Here is a 14848-nt window from a genome sequence, read left to right as displayed (position 1 = left end):
GCTGGACTCTCATTGTCAGCATTTCATACTTTTTCCAGCCAGATGCTTGGCTCAGGGATGGAGATAAGCCGCAGGCCTCTTGGGTCAGGATGAAGCCTCTAGGACATTTTGGTGAGATTGCTGGGTAGGTGGAACCAACATCTGAGGAAAGAGAGAATGAGAAATAGTAGAACTGAGGTGCCAGCTAAATCATTTGATCCTTGATGAAGCCTTCCCTGAAGTTGATATACCCCCAGACTGATCAGCTATAGGAAGCAAAAAATATTATTTTATTAAGCCACTGCAGGTTTAATTTCTGTTATTTGAAACAGAAAACATCTAACTCAGCAGCTCTCAATATGACATTTTGGAAATCTCTGGGAGCATTTTGGGATTGTCACAATGATTAGAGGGTACTCTAGACATTTAGTGGATAAGGCCAAGGATACCAGATATCTTGAAGTATGTGACAAGGAGAACAATTGCCTTTACATGTGATTTTTAAAAGACCCACAAAGTGGTTATTTTCCAAGTCTAGAGTCAAACTATTTACAACTAAGCACAAAGAAGTTGGTTTTTGTTTTGTTTTGTTTTGTTTTGTTTTGTTTTGTTTTGTTTTGTTACATACCAGTGCGTCCAGGAATGCTATTCCTGTGTAATTTGAAAGGAAGAGCGTACTTTGATTTGTTCAAACCTCACTAAGACTTATCAGTTTGGAAAATCACATCCTTGTTAACAATGCTCCCCATGGTATTGGATTTACCAACAAAAATTCAGTGACCCGGTCTGCATTTATATATGTCACAGTCACCGGGATCTTATCTACAACTTCAAGTGTCTGACCAATTCACAGTGTCATATAGTAGGATTAACATATTGAAATGAGCATCATGTTGCTATTCATTCATTCAACAACAGTTTTCTGAGTACCATATGCCAGTGCCTGGCCCTAAAATTACAACAGTAAACAAGAAAGACAACAATCCCTGACATCATGGAGCTTATATTTGGATGAGGGAGACACAGTAAAAAAGATAATAAAATAGAGCAAAATATATTCTATTTTAGACAGTGATAAAGTGCTTAAAAAATAATAAGAAGAAAGCCAGGAAGGAGAAATGAAGTTCAGGAGTGGGGGTGGGGCTTGAAAGGTTAAAGAGTCATCAGGGAAAGCTTCACTGAGAAGGTAGGTATCTTATTTCAAATTTATTACAAAGTTATAGAGATCAAAACAGTATGGCACTGGTATAAAATCTGACATAGATCAATGAAATGGAATTCAGAGTCCAGAAGTAAACTCACAGATAAATGGTCAACAAATAAATATTTTTTCAATAATAATTTTTTTTATTGGTGTTCAATTTGCCAACATACAGAATAACACCCAGTGCTCATCCCGTCAAGTGCCCCCCTCAGTGCCTGTCACCCATTCACCCCCACTCCCCGCCCTCCTCCCCTTCCACCACCCCTAGTTCATTTCCCAGAGTTAGGAGTCTTTATGTTCTGTCTCCCTTTCTGATATTTCCTACCCATTTCTTCTCCCTTCCCTTCTATTCCCTTTCACTATTATTTATATTCCCCAAATGAATGAGAACATATAATGTTTGTCCTTCTCCAATTGACTCATTTCACTCAGCATAATACCCTCCAGTGCCATCCACCTTGAAGCAGATGGTGGGTATTTGTCGTTTCTAACGGCTGAGTAATATTCCATTGTATACATAAACCACATCTTCTTTATCCATTCATCTTTCTTTTGAGAGAATGCTTGATGTTAAGGAGTCAGCCCAGTAGGCATCTGAGAAAGCATGTTTCAGGCATGGAGAAAGGCAGTGCAAAGGCCCCAAGGAGGCAATCTATCTAGGCTGTTTAAGAAATAGTGATGAGACCAGTGTGGCTTGAGAAGCATGCTTAGGAGGTAGAAAAATAGGATATGAGTTCAGACAGGAAACAGGAGACCAGATTGTGCAAAGTCTTACAGATCCTTTGGTTTTTCTGGATGTGATGAAAATTATGGCTAGAAGAGTGATATAATCACCTCCCATTATTACTAATATTAAGAGTTTCAAAATTCGGTGTGTAAATAGATTGTTATTATGAATTCTATTTCAAGATACTAAAAGGTTGTTATATCTGTTATTTTAAAAGGGTGTGTTAGACTTCAGAATTACCTCTCTATCGAGTGTATAAGGTCTAGGGTAGCATGCTGGAAGTCTGCATCTTGCCGAGCACATCCCTCAGGTGATCCTGATGCACAGGATAACATGGAAACAAGCCTCCAAACTTTCTCCTTAGTTCCTCCTTCTTTTGTGATATCACACATGTAAGTAGTTTTCTCTTCTGTCTTGACACTGTGCGTATTTCTAGAAAATGCTGAAGTCTTATAAAAGAAGACATGAACACATTATGGCTGATAAAATAGCTCTAGCACACTGAAAACCATATATAAAGAAGAGGGAGCAATGTATCTACAAACTGGTTTCACAGGCATGGGCGTACTCTGGGTCATGTCCACCTGTGAGCAAAGCCATCCATGAGTCTGTGTCTGCAGACTCACTGGAAGGTGTCTTGTCTCTGCACTCTGCCTCATATTTGAGGGTGAGAACAGGGTGTGTGTGTGTACGTGTGTGTGTGTTTGTGTGTGTGTGTGTATACAGGTTGGCAAGAGAGAAGGAAGAAGAATCTGTCCAAAATTATAGGAAATATAGGTATTTGAAAATTTCTGTAGAATATCTTTTGCTGTCAGGATGGTAGATTCTCTGTGTCGGTCAAACCCAGGTAACTTTGTCAAAGATGGTCTCTATAGGGAAGTAGACAATCCTATTTGACAAATATATATTGGGCTCCTACTATGTATCAATTTCCTTATTTGGCATTTTATTTGCATTATTTCATTTATTTTTTTAAAATATTCTATTTATTTATTCATGAGAGACACAGAGAGAGAGAGAGACAGAGACACAGGCAGAGAGAGAAGCAGGCTCCATGCAGGGAGCCTGATGTGGGACTCGATCCTGGGACTCCAGAACCACACCCCGGGGCCAAAGGCAGGTGCTAAACCGCTGAGCTACCCAAGGATCCCCTGCATTATTTCATTTAGTCACCATGATGACTTACTGCTAGTTGATAGACATCTCCATTCATTAAATTCAAAATTAAGGACTTCAATTCTTTCTTTCTCTCACTCCTACCAAGACATCTTATGTACCTTCTCTCTTCCTCAACATCCACATCTATCATCTGAGGATCACTGTTGTACTAAGTCCTTGTGAGGATTAAATGACACAATGAGTGGAAATCCTACACATAGTAGGTGTCCGGTAAATGTCAATGTGTAGATACATGCACGCACACACTGCTATGGACTGAATGTTTGTGGCCCCCCCACTCCAAATTCCTATGTTGAAGCCTAATCCCCTCTATAATGGTATTTGGAGGTAGGGACTGTGGGAGGTGATTTGGGAGGGGATTGGTACCCTTTAAGAAAATGTCCAACAGAGCTTACCTCTCTCTGTCTGAACTCTACCACGGGTAGGTACAAAAATAAATAGCCACCTGCAAATCAGAAAGCAGATCCTCATCCGATGTGAGACCTATTGGCACCTTGGTCTTGGACTTCCCAGCCTCCACAACTGGGGAAATAGATATTTGTTGCTTAAGCCAGTCTATGGTATACACAACAGTATGAACTGATTAAGACATACTCTTCTACATGCAAACATGTACATATAGAATGGATTGTAACAGTACCTAGGAAGATTAGATGAGTTAATAATCACAAAGCAATTAGAATGAGGCCTGGTATATAGTAAGTTCTATGTTAAGTGTTAAGTAAAAGTGAAAATGTAGAGAGGCTGGGGGACTGCAAGGTCCTGAATCAGTGAAAGTAGAAATATTTGGCAAGGAATAGATTTGAGTACTTCCAAGTGTTGTACAGAAACTAAAAGTAGGCTACCAAAAAGTACTCAGGATTCTCCTAATACAGGCTCCTTTTGTCAGCTGCTCAATAAGCATAGAAGCTGTTTTTCAGCACACTGCCTCTACAGCCTAACCTGTTTTGGGGAGACCTGCTTCTGCAAAGTGTGTCTCTGGGTGGAGTAGGACAGGGGAGGCAGAGTTGGTATCATCCAAAGAGCTCTGCCCTTCCAATCTCAAACTAATTTAGTAAATGGTAGAGAATTGCCTCTGGTTAACACACACACACACACACATATATGTATATGTGTGTGTGTGTATATATATATATACACATACATACAAAATACATCATATATACATACAAAATAACAAAATACATCATTTAAAAATAAATGGGCCTTCTCTAGTATTATCTTTATTAAATGATAATAGAAAAGTATTGATTTTCTTAAATTCTTCATTAGTAATATTATTTGCAAATAACTTGTTTTGCAATTCTTTTCTTTATAGATAAAGGTAAACTGGGTCAACCTTTTTTCCTAAATATCTTAAATCTCAAATTAAAAATTGATTAATTGGGTTTAAATTAAATAATTTTTTAAAAAATTTGATGAAGTTTTCCTAGCATAAAATTCTAGGTAATGGCAACCTCCACAAACCAATGACTTATTCATTAAAAAATATCTCAGCTATCCATGTAGTAGAACACATGGAACAATGAAAAACTAAATAGATCTACCTGTGTTTACGTAGAAAGTTGTCTGTGATATAGTAAATGAAAAGGTTTTAGAAAATATGTAAGTATATGGTCCCATCTTTATAAACATATTTGTATCTGTGTGCATGTCTGTATGCGCATTAAGAGAAATCTGGAAGAGTAGACAGCAAATCAGAGATAGTGATTATATTTAGATGTGGGTTAGTAGAAACAGATACTTTTTACTTTATACAATTTCTGTATTGAATTCTTTATAATAAGTGTGTATTATTGTATTTTAAAAACATAGTTTTAAAATAAAAATGCACTTAAGCTCCTGATAAATATATCCAAATGTACATAATAATGTGTGTGTTTTCATCTACAGCAAATACTTATTGAACACAGATCATGTGTTCTTGAGATACACCAGTGAGCAAAGCAGACAAAGACCCCTGTCCCCAAGAAGCTTATATTCCAACCAAAATTAGAGCAGGATATGGAAGACCTGGATGCAAAGGATAGAGGGTAGTTTTTAATATTAAATTTGGTGGTCAGGATAGGGCATACTGATAATCTGATGCTTGAGCAAAGACTTGAAGGAGGAGAATAAATTAATCATTAGGATGTGTGAGGAAGGCATTCTGGACAGATGGACCAACTAATACAAAGAATCTAAGGTTGGTGACACCTGGGTGGCTCACCAGTTGAGCATCTGCCTTTGGCTCAAGGCATGATCCCAGGGTCCTGGGATCGAGTCCTGCATCAGGCTCCTTGCAGGAAGCCTGCTTCTCCATCAGCCTATGTCTCTGCCTCTCTCTCTCTCTCTCTCTCTCTCTCTCTCTCATGAATAAATAAATAAATCTTTGAGGAAAAAAAAAAGAATCGAAGGTGGGAGTGTACCTTGCATCTTTGAAGTAGAGTGAGTAGGCTGGGGTGGCTAGAGCAGAGCAAGCAAGCCAGAAGCAGTAGGAGAGGGCCAGGCAGGTAATAGAGAAGAGGGGATTTGTATAGGATCTCACAGATCATGGAAGGACTTTGGCTTCTGCTAGGAGTAGAATGGAAGGATTTGGAGCAGAGAATGATGGTGTTGGACCAAGATGTTATCAGGAGATGAGAAAGGGTTGGATTCTGGCTATATTTTCTAAGTGGATGTAATAAGATTTCCTTAGATGTTGGATGTGGGGTACAAGAGAAAAAGAAGTGTCAGGATTGACTCCAGGGCTATTTGAGTAGCAGAAGGTTGGAGTTTCCATCACCTAAGATGCAGAACCTGAAGGTAGAGGTAAGTGAAGACATCAGAAATTCAGTCTGGACATGTCCTGTTGGAGATGTCTATTAGTTATCTAAGTGAGGATGTGAAGTAAAGAGCTGGAAAGTGGTGTGAGTCATAGGTTTAAGTTTGGGAATCTTCAGCATATAGTTTCTTTTCTTTTCTTTTTTTAATCAGATTATAGGGATACCTGAGGGGCTCACTCAATTAAGCATCCCAATTCTTTTTATTTTTTTTAAGATTTTATTTATTTATTCATGAGAGACACACACAGAGAGAGAGGCAGAGACATAGGCAGAGGGAGAAGCAGGCTCCATGCAGGGAGCCCGATGTGGGACTCTTATCTCGGTCTCTAGGATCAGCCCCAGGCTGCAGGCGGCGCTAAACAGCTGCGCCACTGGGGCTGCCCTAGTTTCTTTTTTAAAATTTTTTTTTTTTATTATTTGAGAGAGAGAGAGAGAGCACACACAAGCAGGGGGAGGGGCAGAGGGAGAAGAAGAAGGAGACTCCCTGCTGAGCAGGGAGCCCAACTTGGGGACTGGATCCCAGGACCCTGAGATCATGACCTGAGCCAGAGGCAGAGGCTGAACCACCCGGTACTCCAGCATACAGTTTTTAGAGCTACAAGATTTGGTGTGTTTCCTAACATCTGTGATAATAAAGTGCCTCAAACTGGGTGGCTTAAAATAAAAAAATTATTATTGACTCACAGTTTTGGAGGTTATGCATCCTAAAATAAATGTACTGTATTGGAATAAAAGGTTATAATAATTTTCACCATTATTATGACTGTCCTTGGAAAATAGAATATACCAAACCAATAAAGTTTGTGCCCAGGAGGTGATATAAGAGTTTGTGTATGGGGTAGATGCCAATGGGTCAGAGATCAAAATGTCAAAAATGAAACTCAAATAAATTCCAACTCAAATAGGAAAACTAGAATTCCTTCCTTAATAACCTGGAAGCAGAAAAAACTTTCCTAATTATGATGCCCAGAACCACAGTAATAATAATAGGAAAGATACATTTGATACATTTGACTGCACAATTAAAAAAAAAGTAATTTCATGAAAAAAAATCACCACAACCAAGTTAAAGGAAAAATGGGAAACTGAGGAAAAACTATGTGCGATTTATGTCAAAGAAGTATGTGGTAATTAGCATGCTGAACCAGAATTCACTCCCAAATGGCTCAAGTAAGGAGATTTTAATGAAGGAAGTACATGCAGAGCCACAACCAGATGTAAGCACCCAGAGACAAGTGGCATCAGGATGTCCTCAGCTCCCCTAGAGCTGAAGAGACAAGGGGTAGAAATGATGTTACCCGAGCCCACTGGGAGCTGAACTTTTGAGGAGGAAGTGCTTGTGACAGCTTTATCAAGGGAAGTGTAGTCACTGCTGAAGCAAGGAAGAAGAGGGGAAACAGCTCAGCTGACCCTCCATCCTTCTCCCAGGGCCTCTCACTGGCCAAATTCAACCAGAAGCCAACTTACCACAGAGTCAGGTGATGGAATATACCAGTTTGGGGATCCCTGGGTGGCTCAGTGGTTTAGCGCCTGCCTTCGGCCCAAGGCATGATCCTGGAGTCCCCAGATCAAGTCCCACATTGGGCTCCCAGCATGGACCCTGCTTCTCCCTCTGCCTGTGTCTCTGCCTCTCTCTCTCTCTCTCTCTCTCAGTCTCTGTCTCTCATGAATAAATAAATAAAATCTTTAAAAAAAATCAGTACAGGCTAGTATCTCTAATTTCTAAAAAGCTGTTAACAATTTGGAAGCAAGGAGTGCCTAGATGGCTCTGTTGGTTGAATGTCTGACTCTTGATTTCAGCTTGGGTCATAATATCAGGGTTGTGAGATCGAGCCCCAAGTTGGGCTCTGTGCTGGGTATGAAGACTGGAGATTCTGTCTATCTCTCCCTCTCTAAAAAAAAAAATAATAATAATAAAGTCTAAAAAATTTTTAAAGCAAAAATACCAAACACCTAAATAAAAATGGGCAAATGTTGAATATAGTCCATAAAAAAGTGTAAAATGCCTGTAAGGCATATGTTTATAAAACATATGAAAAAATGTTGTTTCACTCCTAATAAGTGAAATGCAAATTCAAACAAGACTAGGACCAAATGTTGACAAGGATGTGGAGCAACCAATACTGTCCTACACTGCTGCTGGGAGTGTAAATTGGTATGACCACTTTGCAGAACTATGAACCATTATCTACTAAACTTAAACATACATACATTATGACTTGTAATTCCACTTCTAGCAGAAATACGTGCACGTGTTCACAAAAGGTGCATATTGGAATGTTTATAGCAGCACTGTTTACAACAGCCCCAACCAGAAGCTATCTAAAGGCTCCTCAATAATAGAATGTAGAAATTAATTGTAAAATACTTACATAATACAATACCAGGTACGCAGTGATGAGAATGAATAACTTACAACCTTATACGATAATATAGTATAGGAGAATCTCACAAGCATAATGAGAAGTTTGAAAAAAATACCCTAAGGATCTGTATTATATGATTCCATTTATTAAAAGTACAGAGGTCAAAATAATCCCTGCTATTAGGAGTCAGGTGGTGGGTGCAGCGAGGTGAGGAGTGACAGGAGGGAATGTGAAGACAGGAGAGTAGTGCTGGCAACTTCCTGTTTTTTGATCTGGGTGTTGGGGGTACAGATACATTCATTGTGGAAATTTAGTGAGGTGTAAACTTGTGGTATATGTGCTTCCCGTATATACGTTACTACTCTAATAAATAAATTACTACAAAAAATAGTTTTTAGAAATGACACTAACATACTATTTTTCACCTAACAGATTGACAAAAATCCAAAAGTTTGACACCATGCTTTGTGCAAAGGCTGTAGGGAAACAGACACTGCTACATATTTCTGGAGAGGGCACAGAAGCTCTGCACACCCTTATACCTTGCCCTATGCGTCTCTTCCATCTGACTGTTCCTGGGTTTTACCCTTTTTAATAAATTGGCAATAGTAAGAACACTCTTTCCTGAATTCTGTGAGTCATAGCAGATACTGAACCCAAGAGGGAAGCATCATGGGAACCCCTGTATTTGTGGGTAACCTACCTGACAGAACTGTGGGTAGACTGGGCATCCCATTTGCAACCAGTTTCTGAAGTGGGGGCAGTCTTATGGGACCAAATACTTAAAGTATGGGATCTGATCTGACTCCAGAAGTTATTGTCGGAGTTGAATTGAATTGTCAGACAGCCAGTTGGTGTTAGGGAATCAGGTAATTGTTGCTGTTGGAAAAGCTACCATGCATTTTGTGTTGGGGGAGAAAGGCCCCCAATTACATACACTTGTACCCTTTGATCTATAACAGTAGCACTTCCAGGACTTTATCCCAGATAAAAAAAAAATGTTGTCTTTAAAAGCCAGAATTATTTATAATTACAGAAGATTGAAAACACTAAAATGTCTGTCAACAGGGTATTGATTGAATACCTTATTCTTCGGTAGAACAAAGAAGTGAAGAAAATTTCTGTAAACCATTATGGATTGGCCACCAAGATATGTTGTTAAATGAAAAACGCAAGGTACAGGAGTCTTTACTTATTATATTATTATCTTTTGTGTGAGAAAAGGAAAGAATATGAATATAAAGGTATTTGCTTATTTTTTAAAGAACAAAACTTTCAGTTATAAAATATATGTCACAGAGATTAAAGATACAGCATAGAGTATATGTTCAATAAAATTATAATAACATTGTGCAGTGACAGTGGCCACACTCAATGTAAGGATCATGGAGAAATGTATAGAATTGCCTAATCACTATGCTGTAAAACTGAAACTGTATGTCAACTATACATCAATAAATCAAGTAAAAAAAAAAAAGGAAGAACAACCCCAAAACTGAATAGATGATTTCCAATAAAAGAAAGGGAGAAACAGGGGAGAAAACAGAGAAGGAAGCAAGATTTCTAGAAATGTTCTGATTGTATGGTTTTGACTCTGAAACTAAGCATATATTTTACAAAACTGAAGAGAATTAACTCAAAAGAAAAAAATCAACCCTGAAAAACTGAAGAAAAACAAATATCACCTATCAATATAAATGGGGTTGGCAGTGGAGTGCCTGAGTGACTCAGTCAGCTAAGCATCCAACTCTTGATTTCAGCTCAGGTCATGATCTCAGGGTCGTGACATTGAGCTCCACATGGGGCTCTGTACTCAGCTCAGCATGGAGTTTGCTTGGGATTCTCTCTCTCCTTTTCTCCCTTTCTCTGCCCCCCCCACCATACACCTGCATTCTCTCTCTCTCTCTCTCTCTCTCTCTAACAAAATAAATAGGGGCACCTGGGTGACTCCGTTGGTTAAGCATCTGCCTTCGTCTTGGGTCGTGATCCCAGGGTCCTGGAATTGAGCTCCTCGTCAGGCTCCCTGCTCAGTGGGGAGCCTGCTTCTCTCTCTTCCTCTGCTGCTACCCCCGCTTATGTGCTCTCTCTCTCTCTCAAATAAATAATAAAATCTTAAATAAATAAATAAATAAATAAATAAATAAATAAATAAATAAATAAAATCTTTTAAAAAATAAATGGGATTGGTGGTGTAAGAGCTTCACTAGTTTTCTAATGCTGCATAACAGGCTACCACGAATTCAGCAGCTTAAAACAACACCCATTTATTACCTCATAGTTTAGGGAGAAGTCCGGGTGGCTCAGCTGGGTTCTCTGCTCATGTGCTCACAAGGCCAAAAGCAAGGTGCTGGCCAGGCTGGGCTCTTACCTGGCAGCTCTGAGGGAGAATCTGCTTCCACACCACTCCGGCCATTGGCAAAACATGGTTCCTTCCATCTGTGGGGCTGAGGTCCCCATTTTCTTGCTAGTTGGCAGGTGGGGGCCACTCTGCTCCTAGCGACTGCCTGCATCCTCCTGTGGTGCTTCCACCTCAGGGCCAGCAAGGTGTGTCCTGTCCTCATAGGCTCAACTCTCTGGCTTCCTGTTAGTCGCCTTTCAGACAGACAGAGCCCTTTGCTCTGTAGCGCTCTGGTGACTGGGTCAGGCGTACCCATATAGTAGCCCTATTTTAGAGTCAGCTGTGTCCTCTAACATAGTCAAGGGGGTCACATCTCATTGTATTCACAGATTCAGGGATTAGGATCAGATTTCTCTGTGAGGCCATCTTCAAATTCTGCTACAACAACAGAGTGAAAAAATTTCAAGTGAGTTTGGAATACGGTATTTTAACTATACTTCTCCAGTGGGTTATGTTTTCTTTCTCTCTCTCTCTCTTTTAAGATTTTATTTATTTATTTGTGAGAGACAGAGAGAGAGGCAGAGACATAGGCAGAGGGAGAAGCAGGATCCCCAAGGGAAGCCTGATGCGGGACTGAATCCCAAGGTCCTGGGATCACAACCTGAGCCCAAGGCTGACACTCAACCACTGAGCCACCCAGGTGCCCTGGGATTTGTTCTAAAGACAAAAAGAACCTCTGAAAAATCCTAAACTCATCCAGTCATTTTATGTCAGTGGTGGTTGGTATTGTTGTTTGAAAATATTATAAATACTATGTAGAAAAAGCAAATAAATAATTGTGTTTATGTTGTGGGACCTGAGATTTTCAGTGATGGAAAAGGAAAATTAACTATAAAATTGAGGAGGTTAAGCAAAATACCTGCAAAAAGTAATTTGCATTGGAAATGTCAGTATGATCTCATGATTTTTTTTCCTCTTAAAAACTCTGTTTCCTAACTCTGCTCAAAAAGCAAGAAAAAAATGACAACCCAAAAGCAATGAGCGCTCTGGAGCAATGAGCACCCCTAGCAACCAGATACAGTCTCAAAATATCATTTCTCATAAAGAGGAGCTAAATTTCCTTGCAGAAATGGCTAATTATTGTGCTGGACTAGAAAACGTATAAAATGGGCCTAGAACATTTTTCTTGTATCAGAAAAGAAAAGAGATTTCAAAGATGAATGAAGTCATTTCAAAAAGACACAAGAGCCAAAGTAAAGGGTCAATTTGACCATCAAAAAGAATAACTGCAGTGGATTGGAACATACCCAATAAATAAAATCCTTGCTTTTGTAGTTAAATCCTGTGGTCACCACTGGTGATTGCTAAGAAACTGACTAATTTCTCAGAAAAATTAATAAATAAAAGGAAGGAATCAAACATTTGTTCCATCTTTTCTATAAGAATTACATGTCAGTGTAACCTAAAAGTCGGTGAAGGAAATGTTCTTTTTGATAGAAAAATTCCAGCAAATAGCTACAGAAAGAAGAATAGAATTTTTAAATCACCACTTTGCAATGGTTAATGAAAAACTTGGTTGTAGGCCACAATCATCATTTGATACTAAAATCATTAGGCAAATGGTTGATGGACAGCTGATCGATCTTAATATCACACAAAATGGGATGCAATAGGAAGTATCCAGAGCTGTTTAGGAAGTGTTCCTGCATAAATCTTATGATACGGGTGGATGCTCAGCAGGAAAAAGAAATTTAAAAAAATTGCCGTTAAACTTCAAGTAATAATTACTGATTTAGTTGACTACCAGCTGAGAAAAAGTTCCAGTGGAACAAGAGACAAAGCCAGGACTGTTAGCAACACTGACCCTCTTACCTTATGATTTTACAGTGTACAGGCTTTCTTTTCACTGTTTGTCAGTTTGCTGCCTTGCTAATATCAAGATGCCTCTTAAGGATTGGCTTTGGCCAGCAATGAAATGCAAATCCACGGTACTTGGAGGGTACCCTGTCAGATTAAAATGGGAGTCCATTTTACACTGCAGGGTAGAGAAAACCGGTATATTTCAATGAAACTCTGAACCAGCCAAGAAAGCAAAGATATATATATATATTTTTTTTCTGTACACTTAATTTGTTCAGCTTTACAACTCAAGATCTTTCAGTGTTTGCCAACATTTTAAGTACATATCTTTCTATTCTTATTGCCACTGTTACTATATATATATATATATATATATATATATAATATATATTTATATATATATATGGGATTTGGGGAAATTCAATATATCCCATATATATGTGTGTGTGTGTTACTGTTACTATAATATATGTATATTTCTTTTCTAAGGAGGGCTTGTGGTATAAATGACAATCTACAGTTTGGGAATCAAAAGAGTTGGGCTCTGATCCTGACTCAGCCCCAACCTTGCTGATAGCTCCGGAGTTCACTGTGAGATGAGGATTAAGAGATTGGATACTAGCAAGAGGAGAGGTTGGAGGTGGGACTCCCAATGCTGACAGCCATAGAGACCTCTGAGTGGGCTGAAGAAACACCCACAGTTCTGATGCAGGATGCCCAGGACACCTTTCCTCCCAGCCAGTGGAGGGAACGTCAGAGATCAGGATGGTTTCAGAGGAAATGCTCCCCAGTAAGGAGAGGCAGAAGCGGGGAGAGCCCTCCCAAAGTCAAGCCAAGAGGGATAATTAAGAACTAGTGTTGAGGATCAGTAAGGTTCTTTCCTGCGAACTCTCATACCGTGGCCAATTTAATTTATGGTTGCTTGTTGCTCCCTCAGATGGGGAAGAAAAGGAACCAAGGCTGGAGCCAGTTAGCTCTATCAATCAAGAGACTAGGTTTTGGTCATCTTAAACTCAGGACCTGTATTTGCCGTTTGGGGAACCTTTTAAAAATTTCTTTTACTTCCACTTGGTTCATAGGAGGATATTCTTTTGAAAATACCCATGAGACTTATTTCTATTAAGAACGTTGGAAAAGAGAAAAGACATTTTTTTTTTCTCCCTGCAGGCCAGGGGAGCAGAGTGCCCCTCGTGGCCAATGTTGGAGCTGCAGCAGCCCCCGCGGACCTGGTTGGTGGTCGTGGTGTGAAGGAGGGGTTGGAACCGGCAGGTGGGGAGGGAGAGACTGGGAGGAAGGGAAGGAGGAAGAATAGAAAAGAATAGCATGAAGAGGGACGCCTGGGTGGCTCAGCGGTTGAGCATCTGCTTTCAGCCCAGGGTGTGATCCTGGAGTCCCGGGTTTGAGTCCCACATCAGGCTCTCTGCCTGCCTCTCCCTCTGCCTATGTCTCTGCCTCTCTCTGTGTCTCTCATAAATAAATAAAATCTTAAAAAAGAATGAAGAAATGCCAATACAGGATCATAAAACATATGGTATATTCAACAGCTACTTTTAGCAAGCACAATAATTTTACTCAATACAATGTCATAATTTGTTTCTGTACAGAAAAATTAACACATCAAAGTATTTTTTATATAAAGGTTAGAACTTCTATAGAAAAATAATATTGCTGAAAGAATTGTTCAATTACTGTTGGAATGATGGTCACATGTTATACAGAAGCTATACACTTCATTGAATTTAAAATACTTCCCCCGCAGGGACACCTGGGTGGCTCAGTGGTTGAGCGCTTACTTTCCCCAAGGCGCGATCCTGAAGTTCCAGGATTGAGTTCCACGTCGGGCTCCCTGCATGGAGCCTGCTTCTCCCTCTGCCTGTGTCTCTGCCTCTCTCTCTCTCTCTCTCTCTCTCTCTCTGTGTCTCATGAATAAATAAATAAAATCTTAAAAAATAGATAAATAAAATGCTCCATCACAATGGCCATGTTCTACCATATAATTGTGCTAGCAACAAAAATTTATTAAAAGATAAATGTTACCAGTGGGGTGGACAGATCATGAGATACAAATTTAAGATTGAACTGTTAATACTTTCTTTTTTCAGTCCTCTGTCAGGGTGTATCTGTTACTTATAATTTTATTTAGTGATAATGCAAAAAGTTTAATTGGAGTCTCTTTGTAAAAGGGAGTCCCCATCAGATCGCTTTCCTGATCTCTGTCCCTTATTTCTCCTGCATGGTAAATCCTGCAGAGGCAAACTTGTGAGTCCCAAATCTTAGTACCTATTAAAATTACATGGAGAGCTTTGAAAAAAATTCAGACTCCTGGGTCTCTCCCAACACCTACTACAATGGTCATTACATGAGATGATCTCAGGCTAGCATTTGGAGATA

General features: G+C 39.5%; 1 protein-coding gene across 1 annotated transcript in view; it reads right to left on the bottom strand.

Moving 5' to 3' along the window:
* GPR161 (G protein-coupled receptor 161) overlaps nt 1-2354 on the bottom strand; it is a 52482-nt gene extending 50128 nt beyond the window's left edge. The window contains exons 1-2 of the mRNA XM_038542629.1: nt 2151-2354; nt 30-141 (exon numbers count right to left, since the gene is read on the bottom strand). The gene's annotated coding sequence lies outside the window, so the exon portion shown is untranslated. The remainder of the gene's footprint in view (nt 1-29; nt 142-2150) is intronic.
* Between the last annotated feature and the right edge of the window lie 12494 nt (nt 2355-14848).

The sequence above is a fragment of the Canis lupus genome, chromosome 7 (genome assembly GCF_011100685.1).
Source record: "Canis lupus familiaris isolate Mischka breed German Shepherd chromosome 7, alternate assembly UU_Cfam_GSD_1.0, whole genome shotgun sequence".
In the NCBI taxonomy this organism is placed as follows: Eukaryota; Metazoa; Chordata; class Mammalia; order Carnivora; family Canidae; genus Canis; species Canis lupus.
This window is presented reverse-complemented; position numbering and strand designations above follow the sequence as displayed.